The sequence below is a fragment of the Dendronephthya gigantea genome, unplaced genomic scaffold (assembly GCF_004324835.1).
Source record: "Dendronephthya gigantea isolate DGI-Jeju-01 unplaced genomic scaffold, DenGig_1.0 000014F, whole genome shotgun sequence".
NCBI classification, from domain to species: Eukaryota; Metazoa; Cnidaria; class Anthozoa; order Malacalcyonacea; family Nephtheidae; genus Dendronephthya; species Dendronephthya gigantea.
The window spans coordinates 2,827,638-2,847,018 of record NW_021163024.1 but is presented as its reverse complement, the minus strand read 5'-3'; the positions used below and the strand labels follow the sequence as shown (position 1 = coordinate 2,847,018).

At 35.2% G+C, this 19,381-nt stretch overlaps 1 long non-coding RNA gene across 1 annotated transcript; it reads left to right on the top strand.

Moving 5' to 3' along the window:
* Positions 1-3,245: 3,245 nt before the first annotated feature.
* Positions 3,246-18,862, top strand: LOC114519845. The gene is made up of 3 exons (XR_003686624.1): positions 3,246-3,292; positions 17,979-18,057; positions 18,640-18,862. It is a non-coding gene; the product is annotated as an uncharacterized LOC114519845 (long non-coding RNA).
* The last annotated feature ends 519 nt before the right edge of the window (positions 18,863-19,381 follow it).

Sequence of the window (19,381 nt, the reverse complement as noted above, 5' to 3'; positions counted from 1 at the left end):
GGCTAGTTGTTTTATAGCCACGTAACTCAATCACCATGATCGTATGAGCATGCAACATGAAGTATGGCGTTTGAATTCTAAAATTAATAGGGCCAACTTAAAACTAAACAAGACGCCTACTAGGTGTTATGGTCGCTTCATTCACAGCGGCGTAGCCAGCCCAGCTATGCAAATTTTGTGTCGTAAATGTTTCTAGTAATAAAAATGAACAATATACCGAACTATAGGTCGTATGTTGAAAGCAGGAGAGACACAGAACAGCCATTTCACAACCGCTCTACATCTTTTACTTAGGATAGCCGGTGTAGGCTTGCTGTGTTCGGCGTGTGCAGTTGTATACATGTGTAATGAACGTAAAGATGAGGAAAGCATTTGCTAGCATTTTGATCGCTTTATTGATTCTACTTTACTGCTTCGAAGGTGAAACGAAATAATTATGCCCAAAGTGAATACAACACGTGATATAACTAGCAACTTACCTGTGCGCAGGTTCCCGATTAGAGCGATATGGCCAGCAGCTAGCGACGCTGGGGGTCGACCCGAGAGGAAAATAATAAAAAAAATCCAAGCCGAAACTACAGGTCGTTGTCGGGGAGGGTCGATGTTTTGAATAATCTGAGACAAGGAACATTTGAAAAGAATATATTAAATATTCCTCCCTCCGCTCAATAGAGTCGAGCGTTTCTAAGGAAATTTCCTAAGAAATGAGAACACTGCCATGAGTCCGGATACCCGGAGCCCGGAGAAGGGGCTGTTTACATGAGCCCGGTTACCCGAGGTTCAACGAAGCGTAGGAGGACTTTGAGGTATTGAAATAAGTCTTTAAAATACCAAACAAGCACATGCTATTGTTGTGTCGATAATACGACTGCCAGGATCATGTTATCTGTTCATTTCAATACCTCAAAATCATCTCACGCTTCGTTGCATCTCGAGTAACTAAGCTCATGTAGGCAGCCCCAAAAAGGCAGCATAGCTTATCCAGCTTGACGATTTGTTCCACTATACAAATATTTCGGTGTTCATTGACTGTGAAAACAATAATTTTCTCAAGAAATGAATAACCATAATAACCCCAAATTTATATAACCGTAATTGTAATTTTCAGTGTTTTTTAGTAGTAATTTTCCCCAAATTGAATATTAACATCTTAATATATCCAAGAAACAATAGATTTAATTAACTATAGGAGATCTTTTAAAATTTTCTCTAGAAATAGTTTGCGGATACCCTTTAATGACCTGTTACATGAGATCTATTTTCTTTTCGATTGTTTGGTGTCACCAGAGCTGAATACGGAATAATAAAACTCATATGCACTCAGAAATACTTCGCGGCGAACAAGGGAAGCATCACGGAAGTAAAAAATTGAATTTGAATATAAGGTATTTTTAAGGCATGCACTTCTAACAAAATTGTTTGAAAAAGAGGCAAGATATATTAAAGAAAGCGTTACAAAAATGACTCGGAAGATTTTATTTCTCCTTCACTCTAGTAATATTTTTTTGCAATAGGCATAAAGGCTACTCGCAAGTTGCACCATGATAATTCATTTCAGCAATTCAAGAAATCATGTGTTCTAGCGATTGATCATTACATTTTTTATTATTTCATGACACTTACTGAAGCATTATTCTACATTACTGTACTGAAACTTTCCTGCTAAGGCTTATCGTCGCTCTAAAAATTAAATCTGCCGGAATAAAACGATAAAGGGCAAATCTACATTTTACTATAATCACTTTATCGACACAGGTATACACAATTACATGTATAGCTTAAATTCATGTTAATTATCCTGATGCACTGTAACTTTTTATTGTTTCTTAGGGAGTTATTTGTATGTAATATTTTGCGGAGTGGCAATTAGTAAATGAGACGAAAATCCAGAGGACATCTGAACACTTTCTTGTCCGCACCTCATCGACAATTGGCGCTCTACTGTAATTATGTGATGTATGCCAACCACTGTATACGAGTTGTTTAAAAGGTTTATGACCGATATCTTTGCCATTATCATAGATAAATTCGCTCATTTTGATTTGTGAATGTTTTAAAAAAAAAGCTTCCGAAAAGACAATTGAATAATTTGAAGACGTTTTCGACAAAATACAAAAAAAAACACTTTAGATTACACATTTAGATGTATAGCTAAAATTCATGTTGATTATCCTCATGCACTGTAACTTTATTCTGTTTCTAGGGGGCTATTTGTGTGTAATATTTTGCGGACTTGCAACTGATAAATGCGCATGCGCTATAGACGAAAATCCAGTAGTTAATACTTTATGACTTTAACTGCATGTACGTTATACCTGTCAAAATGCAACAGTTTAACATGTAGTTTTGCTTGTCATGAAACAGGTTGACGTGTAGCTCATGATGAAGCCGCGATACGGAGTCAGTCGTTCATAATTTACTAAGTAACTGCATTTCATTTCCAGAAATGTCTCTTTGTTGTATAAAGTATGATCAATTCAATTCGGTTTGTGACCGATATCTTTGCTATAATGTATAATGGTAATTGCACTGAGTAGAGGGAGATTGCAAGAAACATCGTTGATTTCAAAATGAATATAATAAAAAAAAATTTGCTGTTATTTGATTTCTGAATGTTTTAACAAAATGACTTGCGAAACGACATTTAAATAATTTGAAGACTTTCTCGAAAAAATACAAACTTTCCGCCTAGCTAAGCAGGCAAACAATAACCCTCAGGCTGTTCTGCCCAAGCTCTATAAATTATATATGAAGAAGAAGAAGTAATTTCATCTATTTTATGCAGTTGTTGATACCACATTTGATGCTAAATACTGTTAAAATGTAACAGTCTGATAACTTGAAGTGAAGATTCTTTTAACTCATTAGGAATTAAAGAATAGGTAACAAAATAATTGAAATACCGATAGCTAACTAAAGTCACATTTCTTAATGTAATTGTAATTTTTTTTATTCACAATGTTTTTCGCTAAAATCCCTTTCCCCAATCATTTCGACACTATAGCCCTAAAATTGAAGAATATCTTCATATAGCTATAAGAAACAATAGATTACAAACTACAAATTCCTGACCTATTAAGGAAAACTATTCTCTACATGTCACGTGAAACTTCGGAAACAGTTTGCACGATTTTTAGGACACCCTGAGCTACCTGTTTCATTACTAATCGTCAAAACAGGGTCACCAGAGCAGAACAGAGGATATATGATAACTTGATCTCATATGTACTTTTCAGAAATATTCGCGGTGAGTAAGGGAATCATCAAGCAAGAAAAAGAGACATTTGAAATTGTAAGTTATTTTTCATGCAAAACTAACCAAAATAGTTTGAAAAAGGTGCAATTTATATTCAAAAACAAGTTACGAAAATGGTTCGTATTTACTTCCTTCCTTTACTAACAATCTTCTACATTAAGCCTGAAGTTTGCTTGAAAGTTGTCACCTTACGTTTCAAACTTCCTATCTGAGTGTAAAGAAACAATAAGAACTAGGAATTGTCTATATGATAAATCATGTTAAAAGTCCTAGAAATCATATGTTGCAGTGATTAATCATCGCATTTTGATTAGTTTAAATCCATTCACGACACTTAAAATATTAGTGTACTGTCTCTTGCTTGATAACGCGCTTATGCATAATCGCTCTAAGAATGAAATCTGCGAGCATGAGACGAGAAAGGGCAAATCTATGCTTTATTGACAAAGATATGCATAAATGGTCTAAGTTAGATGTTTAGCTAAAATTCATATTGATTATCCTCGTACATGCACCGTAGTTTTATACTAGCTATTTTTAGGGGGCTATTTGCGTGTAATATTTTGCAGAGTTGCAATTATACTAAGTGCTAAGGAAAATCCAGTCATTTATATTTTATGACTTGGGCTCTTATACCTGTCAGAATGCAATAGTTTAACATGTCGTTATATGTGATATATGCAGACCACTGCCCGAGTTGTTTAAAAGGTTTTAAACCGATATCTTTGCTATTAAGAATTGGTAAATAAATTTACTTATTTACAATATTTCTTAGTTCCACTGCTTATAAGATTCTTTGAAAAAAGCCCGGGCAGTAAAGCCTCACAGATTGACACAGAATAATTATACTTAAGTACTGAAGATTGTTAGTCGCGATGTTTTAACATTCGTGTCTGCTGTGCAGTTTTTCCTTATGTTTAGAGCTTGCTATACATAGCTATGAGTGTTTAAATCTGCAAAGAAACGATATAAAAAATACTGATGTCAATATTCCATCCTAAAAATTTACTCGTATTTTTGACAATTATTGTAATACCGATAGTTAACAAAATCACATTCGAATTTTCTGCGTGCATCAAAGTGATGCAAGGCTGAAAATTATAAGCGAAATAAATCAACTTTTTATTTAGTAAAGTCGTTTATTACATAGTTTCTATGTGATTTTTCTCCGCGAGTAAAATTTATCTATATACTATACACCAGATATCTCAAATCATATTACTCTTGATTTTGACCTACCGTTCTTTTGGTAATGGCCTTTCATACATGAAATTTATTTCACATGAAATTTACTAAAAATAAGCAACCAGTTAAACCATAATAAACAACAGTTGATTGAGCTGGTCCTTCGGATCCAAGCATCACTCAAGCCTTCAATTCAATTAAATGAAAAGACAAGAGCGGAACTTGATCTTTCTTTCACCAAGTAAATAAAATATTGATTCAGAGAAAACCTGATTTAATGAGGTATAATAATGATTATAAATATAAGTAGGGAAAATTCAAACCTTTACGTCAATTATGAATGCAAAATAATTATTAGGGAAATATTTATACAAAAATAAATCCATTTCGTTTCACACAGTCTGAGAGAAAACGATTTAACTAGTTTAGCTGTTATTTCTTGATAAATTAAAGTATAAATACACATTGCTATATCAGAATCCTGTCTTCAGCCTTTATTCATTTTAGGAGATCATTAACGCGTAAAAAGTATGCGAAATTTCCGCATTATGAACTTTTATGGTAATTATGTCCTGAATTTCTGGTTATGTTAAAAAAAAATTACACAACGTTTGGCAAAAACTTTGTACTGAAATTTAGCACTTTACTCGTGAAACAAACTGTTACGATTGTGATACTTTTTAACTATATCTTCAAAAATTTTAGTAATTGAAATGCAAAAGTTTGGTTCTTTTCGTTCATATATAGTTTCTACAAAAAATATGTATTTAAATTTTACAAATAGGTCCGAAACCAGAACGAATAACCAATTGGTGGTATTTATTCATATACTAAGTTCTGCCCGACGTATTTTTGTTGAAAGTGGAATTGCTCAGAGAGAAATCGGCCAGGGAGATCGCGCTAAATAATAATTGCCCTATATTCTTGACGTGCATCTCAATTTCAGCGATTTTTGTTTGTCAGGATGATTTTTTGAGCACACATACCATAGGTGATACATTAGATTCGCACTTATGTAACTTATGTGCGATCTCAACTCGGGTGAGAATTCTCATCACATGACGGCGATAAAATATTGTACACCTTTATCATGATATAAACAAGTTTAAGGTTTTTGACACGCAATATTGCTGTTACTATCTACGTGTATTCATTCGCAACTTTTTACTGATAATTTGTAATCCTAGTTGTATGAATAAACACCCCAAATTATCGTTCTGGTTTCGGTCCTGCGGCTTACATACTCAGCACAGCAAACTGGGTTCAAGATGCTTGATGCCAAGCGCGGTGGGAGGGTAGCAATTTCGGATTATTATTATTTTTATTAAATGATTTACCCACGGCACTATATCACAATGGTTTAAGAAAAAAAAATATTTACAAGAGGGAAAAGTGATCTTCCAATAGGCCGTGCATTTACGTCTATAGTTAGAAATTAGGATTAAGTTATATGCAAGTATTAATAAAATTAGTAGGGATTACTTCATGGTTGGCGAGTGCGTACGATTTTTATGCACGAGTTGTGAAGGATCGCAATACGAACGAGTGAGCGCAGCGAACGAGTGAGTTTGCGATCCTTCACAACGAGTTCATAATAATAATCGTACAAACGAGGCAACCATGAAGTAATTTGTTTATTAAATGTGTATAGAGATCAATTTGACAACGACACGCTTTTAGTATACAAAAACACAGCGAGCAGAAAAATTGAAATTTCATGCATCAAAACATATTTATTACCGTTCAGCTTCTTTGTAATTTTGTTCAAAAGCAGTTAGATATTCTTTCCGAAAGATTTGAGAATGTGCTGAATGTAAAAATATCTTGAATATGAGAATTATGTTTGAATTTCACTTCTATATTTCGACGCTATCTTGAAAGAAAATGTAAACAAATTGCCGCCAAAATGACATACGACAATTTTTCACGTGGGAAGAATATCGTACGTCCAATCAAAAACGTACAGTGTATTGCATTTTTTCACACGTGAAAAACATCGTACGTCCAACACAGTGAAATACGATTTTTATTTCATCATTCTGCTGGGCATAAATCTCTATACACATATAATAATAGAATATAGTAGGAAATGAAAATTACAATTATCACACTAAGACATATTACTACAGTTATCAAGTTACTTTTGAAACACTTTAAAGATTCAGAGTTTCTTTGATTGGATGTTAAATTATTCCAAGCCACTGCACCTAGGCCTCTGTATGAAAAGATTTTTTATCAAAATTTGTATTTGGCTTAGGTCGTAAAAGATTATGCTCAGCCTGTCTAGTTTGATAGTCATGCACCGCGTTTGTTTTCCTGAAAAGGTCAATGAGATTGTCAGGAACTAGGCTATTTTTTACCTGATACATTGTAGTCCATAATTGATTATTTCTTTTAACACTCAAATTTGGTATTACAAGTTCATTAAGTATGTCTACAGACCTATAGTCATAACCACGCTTTGTAATGGTACGGACTGCCCTTTTTTTTAAGCGTTGCAGTTTATTTTGCAACGTAATTCCAGGGCATCCCCATATATTTGTGAGCAATAGTCAAAGTGTGGTTAGGCCAAGGTTTTATAAGCTGTAACAAGAGTTTTCAAGTCAGAGAACTCTCGAAGTCGTCTCAGAACATAAAAACTCCTGTTCACTTTCTTCGTAATGAGTTCTACTTGACAATGCCAAGTCAAAGCCTCATCGAGCATCAGACCCAGTGACTTAGTGGTGCTAACTCACTTAATAGGCGTGTTTTCAATTTCAATCAGTAAATCGGAAGCACACTTTTTAATATTATGGCGGGAACCAATTATCATGCATGTACTCAGTTTTGCTCTTATTCAAACTTAATTTGTTGGCTGACATCCAGTCTGAAATATTGGCCAGGCTTTCTGTAATAGATTTTATGTCTCTACCTGCAGTTCCTATTTGAGTATCATCAATTTGACAATTTTCTTCGTTAAAATTTTTGAAATAACGAAATTCGATAATATGCTCCTCGCCCTTCAAGGATGGAAACTTTTTTATACCAAATATTAAGTAGTGGTCACTAATAGATATTTTTAGAAACTCCTGCTAAAACAATATTTTCTCTTTTATTGGAATAGAAGTGGTCAATTAAGGTTTTCGAATACTTAGTTTCTCTTGTAGGCTCATCAATCAATTGTTGATATTGATAAAAACTTGTAATAAAGTTAAGCTCATTCGTGTTTTGGTTCCTACAGTCGATGTCAAGTATGTCACAGTTAAAATCTCCTAGGATAGTACTCTCTTTATCTTCCATGTCGATTAATTGTAACACGTTTTCAAATTTACCTAGCAAGCCTATAGGAGAGTTTGGTGGCCGGTACCATGTTGAGATAAAAAGTGGTTTCATTTTATATTTATTAATTTCAACAGTACGAATTTCGATATCCTGTTTATTTAAGTCAAGTCTAGTCCAAAAATTAATAGTATTTCATATGTAGAAACCAACGCTACTGCCAAATCTATTCCTATTCCTCGATACCCAGGTGTAACCTTCAAGGGAAATTAAGTCCATGTTTCATTAAGGTCGAGTTTGGTTTCGTTGATCGCTAGTATATCAATTTGCTGATTATACATGCATGCTCTTAATTCAATGTTTTAGTAAACTGTTTATGTTAAGACTTGCAATTTTGAGACCACGTATATTGGGCACCAAATTTTCAGCCTTTACGCGCATTAGCTCTTTCCCCTTCTAGCTTTCATGCGCATAATGCGTGACGGTAGTTGATTATCAAGTTCAATTTAAGTTGTGATTTCTCAGTAGACCTTTCTCCTTTTAGCAGCACGCGCTCAAGGCGGTGGTTTACTATCAAAATTCATTGTATATAGTTGCCATGGCGCAGTGTTCGGAATGGCATAATAGAAAACGCAGGTGCGGATAGGCTGATGCGGATAGATTCGTGCGGATAATGGTTAAAAACGTTGTTAAATTCTTGCGGATAGTGGTAGAAAATGCGGGTAAATTGTTGCAGATAATGGTAGAAAATGCGGGTATATTTTTGCGGATTATGGTAGAAAACGCCGGTAAATTCTTTCTGGTAGTTGTAGAAAACACAGGTAAATTGTTTTATTATCAAACAATTGTTAACTGTTATTTTACAGATATTTCGCCCAAAAGAGGCATGCTGTGACAAGAAACTGTCAACTCTTTACCTTTATTCACTACCTTATTAACTAAACTAACTTCTATTACCTATCCATTCATCGAAGACGAAGGTTGGAAGCAATAGTATAGTTTTTCCCACCTAATATTAGCATTATTCACCTTGCCATCCTGATTACATAACTGCAAATATCGCAGATGTTTAAAGTCACGTGAAACGTCAAAAATAACAAAATCCATCTAGCAAATACGAAACCATATTTGATGTTTATTAAACAGAAGCCTAAAGCTGTTGTTTTCGCATGTGACTGCGTGTCTTTGTTCATGCAATTACTTACACTTTGTTACATTTCGTAAGCCCTTAGCGTAACGAATGTAACAAAATCCAAGAACATGGCTTCTGAACTCCGTATTGTAGGTTATTTGTAATTCGTTATCAGCTTAAAAAAAACTTCCAAAAAACAATAATTTCCCGTCCTTTTGAATCTGGTCAAATTGAAGCGAAAATTGGACATAGGGACTTGAGACGTTCTTGAGTCATGTTATAAATAGACGTTTTTGTTTTATATGTGCGCGAGGTAGGAGATCTTTTACAAGGGTTTACTAAAGTTCAATAATGTTCTCTTCTTTCTCCGTTCTTCTCTTCTCTTCAAATTTCGTCCTTTCGGAACTTCGTCGTTTTCTGTTCTGTCAGGTTGTCCGTTCTGTCAGGTTGTCCGTTCTGTCAGGTTGAGCTTCTTAACGTTTCATATGCTTTTTACTAAGCTAGTCCACTCTCGTGTTTAGTCCACTGAAGGTTGGGGTGTTGTGCACGCCCTTTTATAGTAGCGGTCGAGGGGCATCTGCGCACGTCATCAACCAGAGTACACTGATCCTTATCCAACCAATCAGCGTTGTTAGTTAGAAATGGGGGTTGGCATTAGAAGCTCGTTCCAGCTCTCATATCTTGTTTGTATAAGGCGTTGACGCACTAGTCGAGTCGGTCGTTAGCTCTATCGATCAATACTTTCAAATGTTCACAACTTAAAATATTTATCATCAACAAGCATTAAAATTATCAAACATTGTTTCTGTGAACCTTATTTTATAACTTAACTATTTATTCTACTATTTTAATCGAATTAAACTTTCTCTGACGTAACCCTTAAAATGCTCGACCGCGCATTACAAAAAACACAGTCGATTGACATGAGAACTTTGCAGCTGCCTAAAGCATCCTGTTTTTAAGATAAAATTTCGCTTCGCTTGGGCTTTTAAGGTATGTAAACTTTACATGTTTACCCAAACCCACTGTTTACCTAAAAACGACAGATCGGTCAAACTGATCAACACTAAGATTAATACTACATTAATTATTCACTCAAACTGTCAAGCTTGCAGAAGCAAAAATAATTGATATTTGCGAAAGGCCAAAATTATATTTACCCATGCATTTTGTGGCAATAATCAATTACTCATCCATGCACGGCAGGTGATATTTTCTATTTTTATACGATTTTAATATGCATATAACTAAACATAATAAAGCCTTGCGTAACACAAGGACAAAAGCATAGTAAAATTTAAGGCATTTCGCCGCTTGCCTTTTATAAGTGCCTTTCGAAACAGTTGATTAGTTTTGATCTTCAATAAACGACTGATTCGGGTGACATCGTTTATGTGAGGGAACATATTATCAATGACTTTGTGCGAAGTTAAACTAATTAAAAAAACCTGGATTTAAAATGATTGTATATCTCGCCCCCCGTCCAAAATCGAAATTATTTAATCTGTAACTTAAGCGGTTATTTTTCTTCGTAATAAAACAATTTACCCGCGCTTTTCTTTACCATTATCCATATAAATTTACCCGCGTTTGCTACTATTATCTGCAAGAATTTACCCGCGTTTTCTACTATTATCCAAGAATCTAACCGCATCCGCCTATCCGCACCCGCGTTTCTATACAATATCTGTTCGGAAATTATTTTGTTCAAAATAGCTAAAATTAATATTAGAAATAGTTAATATAAACTTAGGTTTTAAATTTAGTTGAAAATTTTAATATTAGGTAGAACAAGAGTATGTTCAAGTCAAGAAAAATATTTAAATAACATACCTATACTGAGTTAACTATTCGTCAGAATGTCAAAGCTCGAAGGCAGCTTTTTAGACCTGCAGTATTTTGCAAACTGTTCATATTGTTATGATATATAGCCGAAACTTTGTTTAAATAATTTATGTTTCTTACAAATATGCGCTTACAAATACATACAGTAAAACTACAAAACATATCGTAAAAACTTGTTCCTTCCTTGGCGGTTCTAAAACAATGTGCTCAGTCACGTGAAAACGACTGTTTATTTTCACCTCTGATTTCATGCGATTTGGAAATTAAAGAAATTATGAATACTCTAAAAACAAAGTGTGAAGAACTGCAGAGAAAGCTGGAAGCTGCTGATAAATGTGCTTTTCGGCTAGAAAAAATTATTGGTAACGACCATGATATTAAGTTTTATAATGGTTTCCTGACTATGTAACTTCTAGTGCCTTCTTTAAACATCTTTCACCCACATGTCAAAATTTGATATACTATGGTTCTAATACCACGTACTTTAAATTCTGCGAGTCAAACAAAGCATGGAAAGCCTAGGATGTTATCTCCACATCAAGAATTATTTATAGTGCTGAGCCGAATGCGCTGCATGTAGGTTGTTCGAGGATGCGGCACACAGATTTTCTTTATCGACCTCACATGTTTCCAGAATTTGGATTACATGGGTAGCTTTTTTACACCAAAGATTACTTGCCCTACCAATTTGGCCAAAGTATGCCGGGATGTTTCTGAAAAAATTATCCTGCGACCAGAGTAGTCTTAGATTGCACATAATTACTTATTGAACGCCCAGATTCATGCAGTGGCAGCTACGTTCTCTTCATATAAAAATCATAACACGGCGAAAGGGTTGATTGGAATTTTCCCAAGAAGATATTCTAGTTTTGTGTCCTCGTTATATCAGTTATATGCTGAACGAACCAGTTTTAAAAAAATAACTAAAGATTGTGGGATACTATAGCGCTACTTGAGCCTAGGGATCAAATTATGGCAGATCACAGCTTTGATGTTGACAGTGATCTCCCACAAGGAGTCCTTCTTAACATTCCACATTTTCTTAGAGGAGGAGCTAGTCAATAGGAAGATAGCATCAGTCAGGGATCATCTTTCATTTTGAAAGGGCTATTTCTCGAATAAAAAAACCATTCGTATTTTACATCAATTCCAATAACACTAGCGAAAGACCTGGATAAGATTTGACTGGGCAATTTTCGCTGATTTGACACTGCTCCTAGCCCCATTAATTGCCGAGTAGAAACCGGTCACATTGTTATTTGCTTGCTAGGTGTTTTGTTATTCATGTATTTTCAAGAATATTCAATTAAAACTTTATGTAATAAGGGATTTACACTGTTACCTTAAGGTATTCTTCCCAATGGCCCTCAAAAGGTGATGTAAAAGGTTTCATTGATGCAGCTAAGTTCATTAATATGACCTACTTCATTGTTTAATTGAAGAAAAAATGTTTTGAACTATATATTTCAAGAATTAGTCCTGCAGCTCGTTTTTTAGTTTTAGTAGGCACGTTATTAGTTCTTTGTTTGCATTTCCCCAGAGTGTACAACAGTATAGTAGATGTGTGTAAATTAGGGCATGCACAGTATAACAGAATACGACATTTACGTAAAAGGTAACTGCGTATGTGTTTTAATAGATAGAGTCTGGGGTTTATTATATTGTAGATAGTTTGAATTTGCTTATCCCATTTCAAATATTGGTCAAATGTTACTCCAAGTAGAATAGCAGAAGAAATCTCCATGATAATATTGTTGTTGATCTCAATAGTTATTGGGTAGAGTTCTGGAAATTTGGGAAAATATATTAGTCGTTTTTGAATTAAGAGACATTTTGTTGGGAGTAGTCCAACGTGACACTTGAGGGCACGTTCGACTTTAGAGAGTAACTAAGTTCGCGGACATTAGTTCCGGAAAAGGTTATAGTAGAGTCATCTCTAAACAAAAAAGGCTTGGACTTGCTGATGTAGACGGGTAAATCGTTAATAAAAACAAGAAAAAGAATTGGGCCTAGAATACAGCCTTGGGGCATGGCTGATTTTATCAATGCCGGATTTGATAGCGATGATTAAATTTATACTTGTTGTTAACGGTCATTCAGGAATGACTTAAACCATCTTAAAGCCAAGGGTGTAATTCCATATTGTTTTAATTTCTGGAGTAATATGTTATGATGGACTAAGTCGAACGCTTTGGAGAAATCAATAAGAGCCATTCCATTAATCAAACCTTGTTCAATATTATCAAGAAGGTGTTCATAAATTAAAATTAAAGTGGATTCACAAGAATGGTGAGCTCGGAAACCATGCTGACAATTCGACAAAATATTGTTTTCACTAAGAAATTTCATATATGAATCAGCAACATTTTAAAATGGCTTCTAATCGTACAGTTCAACTGCTGATAGTCAAATCAGCTAAACTAATAATGGTGCAGCTAACAACCGAACAACGAGTTTTTATTGTCGTGCATGATAACTTGAATGCTAACTGTCTACCTTGTAAAATAAGTTGTAAATAACATTTTACTCGTTAAATACTTTCAATTCAGCTTGTTGGTTTACCCACCCGACTTTGTTTACCGACGATTGTGCCGCTAGAATATGATTACAAGCTTTCTCGCATTCCAGGGGCCAAACGTCTTTTGTGTTGTAGAACAAAGAGGATATTCATGAATATTAAGTGGTTGCGTTTTTTTTTATACACCCTGTATATAATAGGTGCCAATGATTGAATTGAGGATTTAATGAAATAAGCGGGAATACCATCAAGATCGGTGGCTTTGTTTGGGTCTAGTGAGGCAGCAATGTTTTTCATGTCATCGATTGTCATCGATGGAATTGAAAACTTTCTGTGTGTGATTTGTTTGGAATCGAAGATTAGTAAAAATTGGGTTGTTTTGAAGACTGTCAGCAATGAAAGAGAAATATTCATTAAAGAGATCGGCAACTTCAGTAGGATCACTGATCTTCTTGCCGTCGATGTTAAGAGTTATTTAGATGCATTGTCATTGGTAGGCAAGACATCTTTTATATTTTCCATAAGTGTTGTGGGTTATGTATGAGAACAGTTAGACGATTTTTATAGTAGTCTTCTTTTGATTTTTTAATGATATGAACGATTCTATTTCTCCATTTTTTGTAAGCATTCCAATCATTGGAATTTTTCTTTTTAGGAATTGTTTTATGAAATAGTCTCTTTGGCGACCAGAGCTTCGTATTTCATACTTCAAACACCCAGTTAGTTTGTTTCTTCTGACCCTACGCTTAATCAAAGGTGCATGTCTGTTCTAAACTTTTATAAAGTGAGAATGCCAAAGGTCTAAGAGGTCGCTTGGGTCACCAAGAATTTCATAAACAATTGTGGGAATTACTTCAACTAAATCATTGCCAAAATCGCTCGGAATAAAATCCTTCTTCTTACGATAGCTAATAATCGTATGGAGGCTTTGTTTGGTCTTAATCTCAGAGTTAATTTTTCTTGAGATAAAAATTGGAAGATGGTCGCTTAATCCAATATTTAGCACCCCTGATTTGATGATCCTATCTTTCTGAGAGGTGTAGATAAGGTCTACCGGAGGCATAAGTTCGATCTTTTCTAATAAGGTTAAACTCTCCAATCGGCAATTCTGCACCAGACCAGCTAGCGTCTAAATGAGTTTCAGAGAAGCAGAATATGATATTGTTTTTATTGCGATCGAACCCTAATAGATTAAAAAACATGAGTCTGACTTTGGCCAATTTCTTTGTTATGGCCTGAGTGTTTAAGTGGAAAAAGTTAGGCCTTTCGTAGGAATTTGAGTAAAGGGATTGTCGGTTAATTCGATTTTTTGGCATGGGTTGGTTGGAATTCAAGCCGTTTAAAATATGTAATCTAGTATTACTAAAAGTGCTGAATATAGTTAATTAAGTTCCTCGCCATAAGGTCACTACCAGATGGATTAAGGTGAATACCATATCTATCCAGGCCTCTGTCATCAATGTTTTCTTGTTTTATTAGGTTTAGGTTTCTAGACCTTGAAGCAGGTTGTTCAGTTGAGTGACTTTGTCTTTAATACCAGGGCTATCAGTTCTAGTTATTACTTGGGAGAGCGAGATATCAGCCTTTGGGCAGAATTTGTAGTTTTCATCGCAGAATTTGGAGATGTTTGCAGCAAAAGCATTTACCTCACAACATTTCAAATTGTTGGTTCCTGTATGAATAATAATATTAGCTGGTTAAAGGCGTAGACTTGGTTTTGCGTACTCCATCATGTCAGTTACTGTCTCTCCCGGAAAAGTTCGAATGGTCACATTATTTGATTTGACCTTCTCAAGTTCCTCGTGTTGATACCTCTTGTCATAGAGTCACGCAGGAGGTTCGCGGGATTTGTGAGTATTCGTTCAATTATGTTGTTGGAATGGTTGCTGACATTATGGCTGATTTTGTTGAGTTCGGTTTAGTGAGGAGTGAGAGGTGTCGTAGTCGGGGCGTAAATAATATTGTTGTTGCTGCTGCCGCTGAGGTAGTTGTTGAGTTATCTGTGGCTGCGAAAATTGCTGCTGCTGGTCTTGTTGAAGCTGATTTTGCTGTATAAGATTACGCTGCTGGAATTGTTGTTGCTGTTACTGGGGTAGATGTTGAGTTTGTTGTGGCTGAGGAATTTGCTGCAGCTGATCTTGTTGTAGCATATTCTGATGTACGAGGTTACGCTGCTGGGGTTGTTGTTGCTGTTGGTGGGGTAGATGTTGAGTTTGCTGTGGCTGAGGAAGTGATTTTGCTGCCGATCTTTTTACAGCTGATTTTGCTGAGTGAGCTAGGTTACAATGCTGGAGTTGTTGCTTCTGTTGCTAAAGTAGATGTTGTTGACGATATTGTTGTTCCAGCTGATGGTGATACACTGTTATTTTCAAAGTGTTATTTTAATACCCTCTGAAACGGTTTTTAAGGGTATTAAAAATTTTGAACTACTTTAACCCCAATATTGAAGTTAAAAAAACACCTCGTTGGGATTAAATTAACACTATTTGAAGGATTAAATCTTGGGTGCGCGAATTCGAATAGTGACTTAGCGAAATGGGATTAAAATAACACCTTGAAAATAACAGTGTATAAGCCCCGTTTACACTACACTCGTGCCCATTTCATCGGCTAGGTGTATTATACCATGAGACACCAGTATGTTGATAGCATGTATTAGTATGTAAATGAGCTAGTTGTTGTTGCTGGAGTTGAATAGTATTTTAATTCTCTACATCTAGCAGTTTTACAACTGTTAGTATGCTGTTTCGTTCATTGTTAAGTTTTTTTATCTTTGTGTCCAGGTTGCATATTAAGGATGACTGATCGTTGATTTTATTCTTTAATCGTGAATTTTCTTCCTTGAGCGATAGATTTTCATTTAAAGTACGAGATGCTCTAATTTCGGTTGATTATTCCGTGACCGCAGTTCGCTCGTAAATATGTCAAAGTAGCCAACCGATTTCTCTACTGTAACTTCTAACTCACGAACATACTATAATAAATTATGACTAAGGGTGTTAGCTGTGCCGATTCCAGGTATATGAGTAATCATTTATTGAAATTGTATGTGTATGTCTGATTTGATTATCGTCCTTATTTACCTGCGTTGAAATATTTTCATTAAATGCTAAAATGTCCTGTATTTGATGTAGTCGTTGAGATGATAGACATACCTCGTGAATCATCGGAATTTCAAAATTCCTGGGTCGAACGAGTCAGTATATCGTCCTCAATAATATTCGCCATAGGATTTAAATGCATGTTCGTAAGTTTTTGGATTAAAGTATTCGCTAATGACTCACCTTTTTCGCTTTGGATTATAAGAGAGCCTGAGCTCGAGTTAGTATAAAATCTGATAGTAATCGAATCTGTGGCTTTGACGTCCATTGGGTGACATCCATTTCTCCTTTAGCTTAAGTATTTTCTTCACAAAGTCTATAAGATTTTCATGGCTTTCCTTCCATTTTAGCTTCCCTTTTTTGGTCAGTAGTTATATTATATTCACCATAATAGTCGTTTATTTGTAGCGTTATCAGATTACTTAGGCAATCATTTACCGAGTAACAATCGTTTACATCGGAGTTCATTTGGCACATGTTGCAATCCGCCATGTTGTTGGTGGTAATACCATACCATGATACCAACTTACCTTAAAGCAGTTGAGTTTACCTGTCCCAAAATGAAATGGCTACAAACTCATATACTGGTCCTTGACTACCTCTATTTTTCCATTATTTTTACATATCGCTAGAGGTTATGATTCTCTCAAAACACAAGCGTTATGCTTTTATTTGAAATAAACAAGCTGAAAATCGGCTACATTCCTTTGAATCAAAATCACTTCCGAATACTGCGCCATAATAGCTAAAGTGAATTTTGATAATCAACTACAGTCACGCATTGCGCGCGTGCTGCTAAATGGAGAAAGGTCTATTTTTAGGAGCGTTTTAGTTTAATTAACAAAGAAACAAATAATCTGCAATGTTTTACAAACAAAAGCTTCCAAGGGTATTGATATTGTAACTCAAAGCTGTTTGATACCGTCTGGCATTGCGCGCTTGAAAGCTAAAGAAAGGTCTATTGACAGGAAATTATCCACAAGGCGAAAAGCTTGCTTTTATTAACAACGTCGTAATTATTACTTAATTCGGAAACTATTTTGTAAATTAAGACATTTAACAATATAAAGATAGAAGAATTTATTTTTTTTAACAAACATATATACATTCAGCCGTATTCAGTCAACCGAAAAGTCGTTTAGACAACAAGTTCTGTTCTTTCGTCAAGAGGAAATCTATAGGTTATTATTTATATAATTCAAATTCACTTGTTGTAATGTATCGTACGCGTTAAAGAACCATTACATGAACTATACCAGGCATTCGAAAAATTTGTAGGTTTTTTGAAAAATTGTGGGAAAGAGTCTTCACGACGTCTTCAAGAGCTCTGCATGCAGTTTATACATTACACGTGTTGTGTGGCAACTGACCATGGGCAGATTTTCCTGCATGGGGTGTAAAAATTGGGCGTCTTTTGTTGAAGTTAACGTTTAAAAACACAACATTTTCAGAAGTTACCATTGTATTCATAAATTTGTAATTATATCTGTTTTCTCATTTATCTAAACTTCCCCCAAAACATGTATATAATTATTTTATGCTTTAAACTTCGATGATTGCCTCCTCCAGACTCTATATGGCACGGTGAAAGATTTCTTTTTAGCAGTCGTAAATGTTGTCTAAATTTGTTTCACTGCATCAGAAGCGACGCTCAATCCGAAACATTTCTCTAATTCATTATAGGACAAGTATCAGACAACAATGATCAAGCTTCTTTTCAGCATCGCAGTCGTGACCGGAATTGTCATCCAAAACGTGGAAGGTAAGTATGTAAATCGTATGGTGGTTTGCTGCTACTCGATGCATGCAATTTAACTTCATGTTTATAAAAGCAAGCGTGTTGCACTGGCTATACTATTATACCCAATTACCTATGTGTATGTTGCACTTGTCATACCATATACCTTTTACCCAAATAATTGGGTGAAGGCGAACACTTCTTAAACCACGCATTTTCGCTAATATGTATGTATGCGTACTCCAAAATTTCAAATGCTGACACTAACAGTAAATAATAGCTCTCGTTTATTTCAAGCACAAAAGCAGACTTTGACGAGGAAGCCGGGATAGATAGTTTAGGGTGATTAACAATCAGTTTAGAATTTTAGATTTTATCCTGTCTTTATCCCAACAAGAAATCGTCACATTCACGTTCTAGATTCAGCCCGGGAACAGTTAAGAGAAATATCCCCAATTAAGTATGCAAGTACATCGGTTCTCGGGAACTAAACCAACGCTAGTACCAATGTTAACTACAGAAGTGCATGACCAGAGCGAGCGTGATGTGTGTGATCACTATGTTGGTATAATACCTTTAATAATTAGAAAACTTTACTAACAATAGGGCGTTGGTACACATGCAGTGCCACTGGTGACCCACATTACGTGACATTTAATAAGAAGTGTTACGACTTTCAAGGAAAATGCCATTACATTTTGGCAAGAGATACTCAAAGGCGATTTACGGTAATTGCCAAAAATGAAATATGTGGACGCGGGTCAAAAGGTCCTTCATGCACAAGAAAGGCCATAGTGAGACTTAATCATTTCCAGATCGTGATCAACCGTGGGGGAAAAGTCGTTATTAATGGAATAGTCAGCGGGTTACCATACAACTCGAAAGGTAATATTAACCAAAATATTTCGTATAAGAAAGCATCGAAAAATCTAGCCCGTGTGTTGCTAGCTTAATTGAGCATTTCCACGAACAAAGCCTGCGATTTAAAAAGAAAAAGCCAGTAAAGCTAGTATGTAAGTCTTGGTGCAGCAAATGATGTATCCAGATCAATGCCTTCTGCCGTTATTTCTGTTCTGTCAGGGGCGGAACATGCAAGTTTTTGCGAACATTAATCACAATTTTATGGCGACGTCGTCTATTTAAACATCTAATCACGGGCTTTCGCACATGTCTTCAGATTTAAAGGGAATATACATAGTTCCTTCTTTAAAAATGTAGTTGTGCCACCAATTTTTAATATTGAAAATGACCCATTCCAATAATACCACAGGCGGGCTGTTCAAAATCCGGTAACCCTAACTCGGGGTTAAAATTTGATATGATTAAAATTAAATTAAAACTTTCCGCT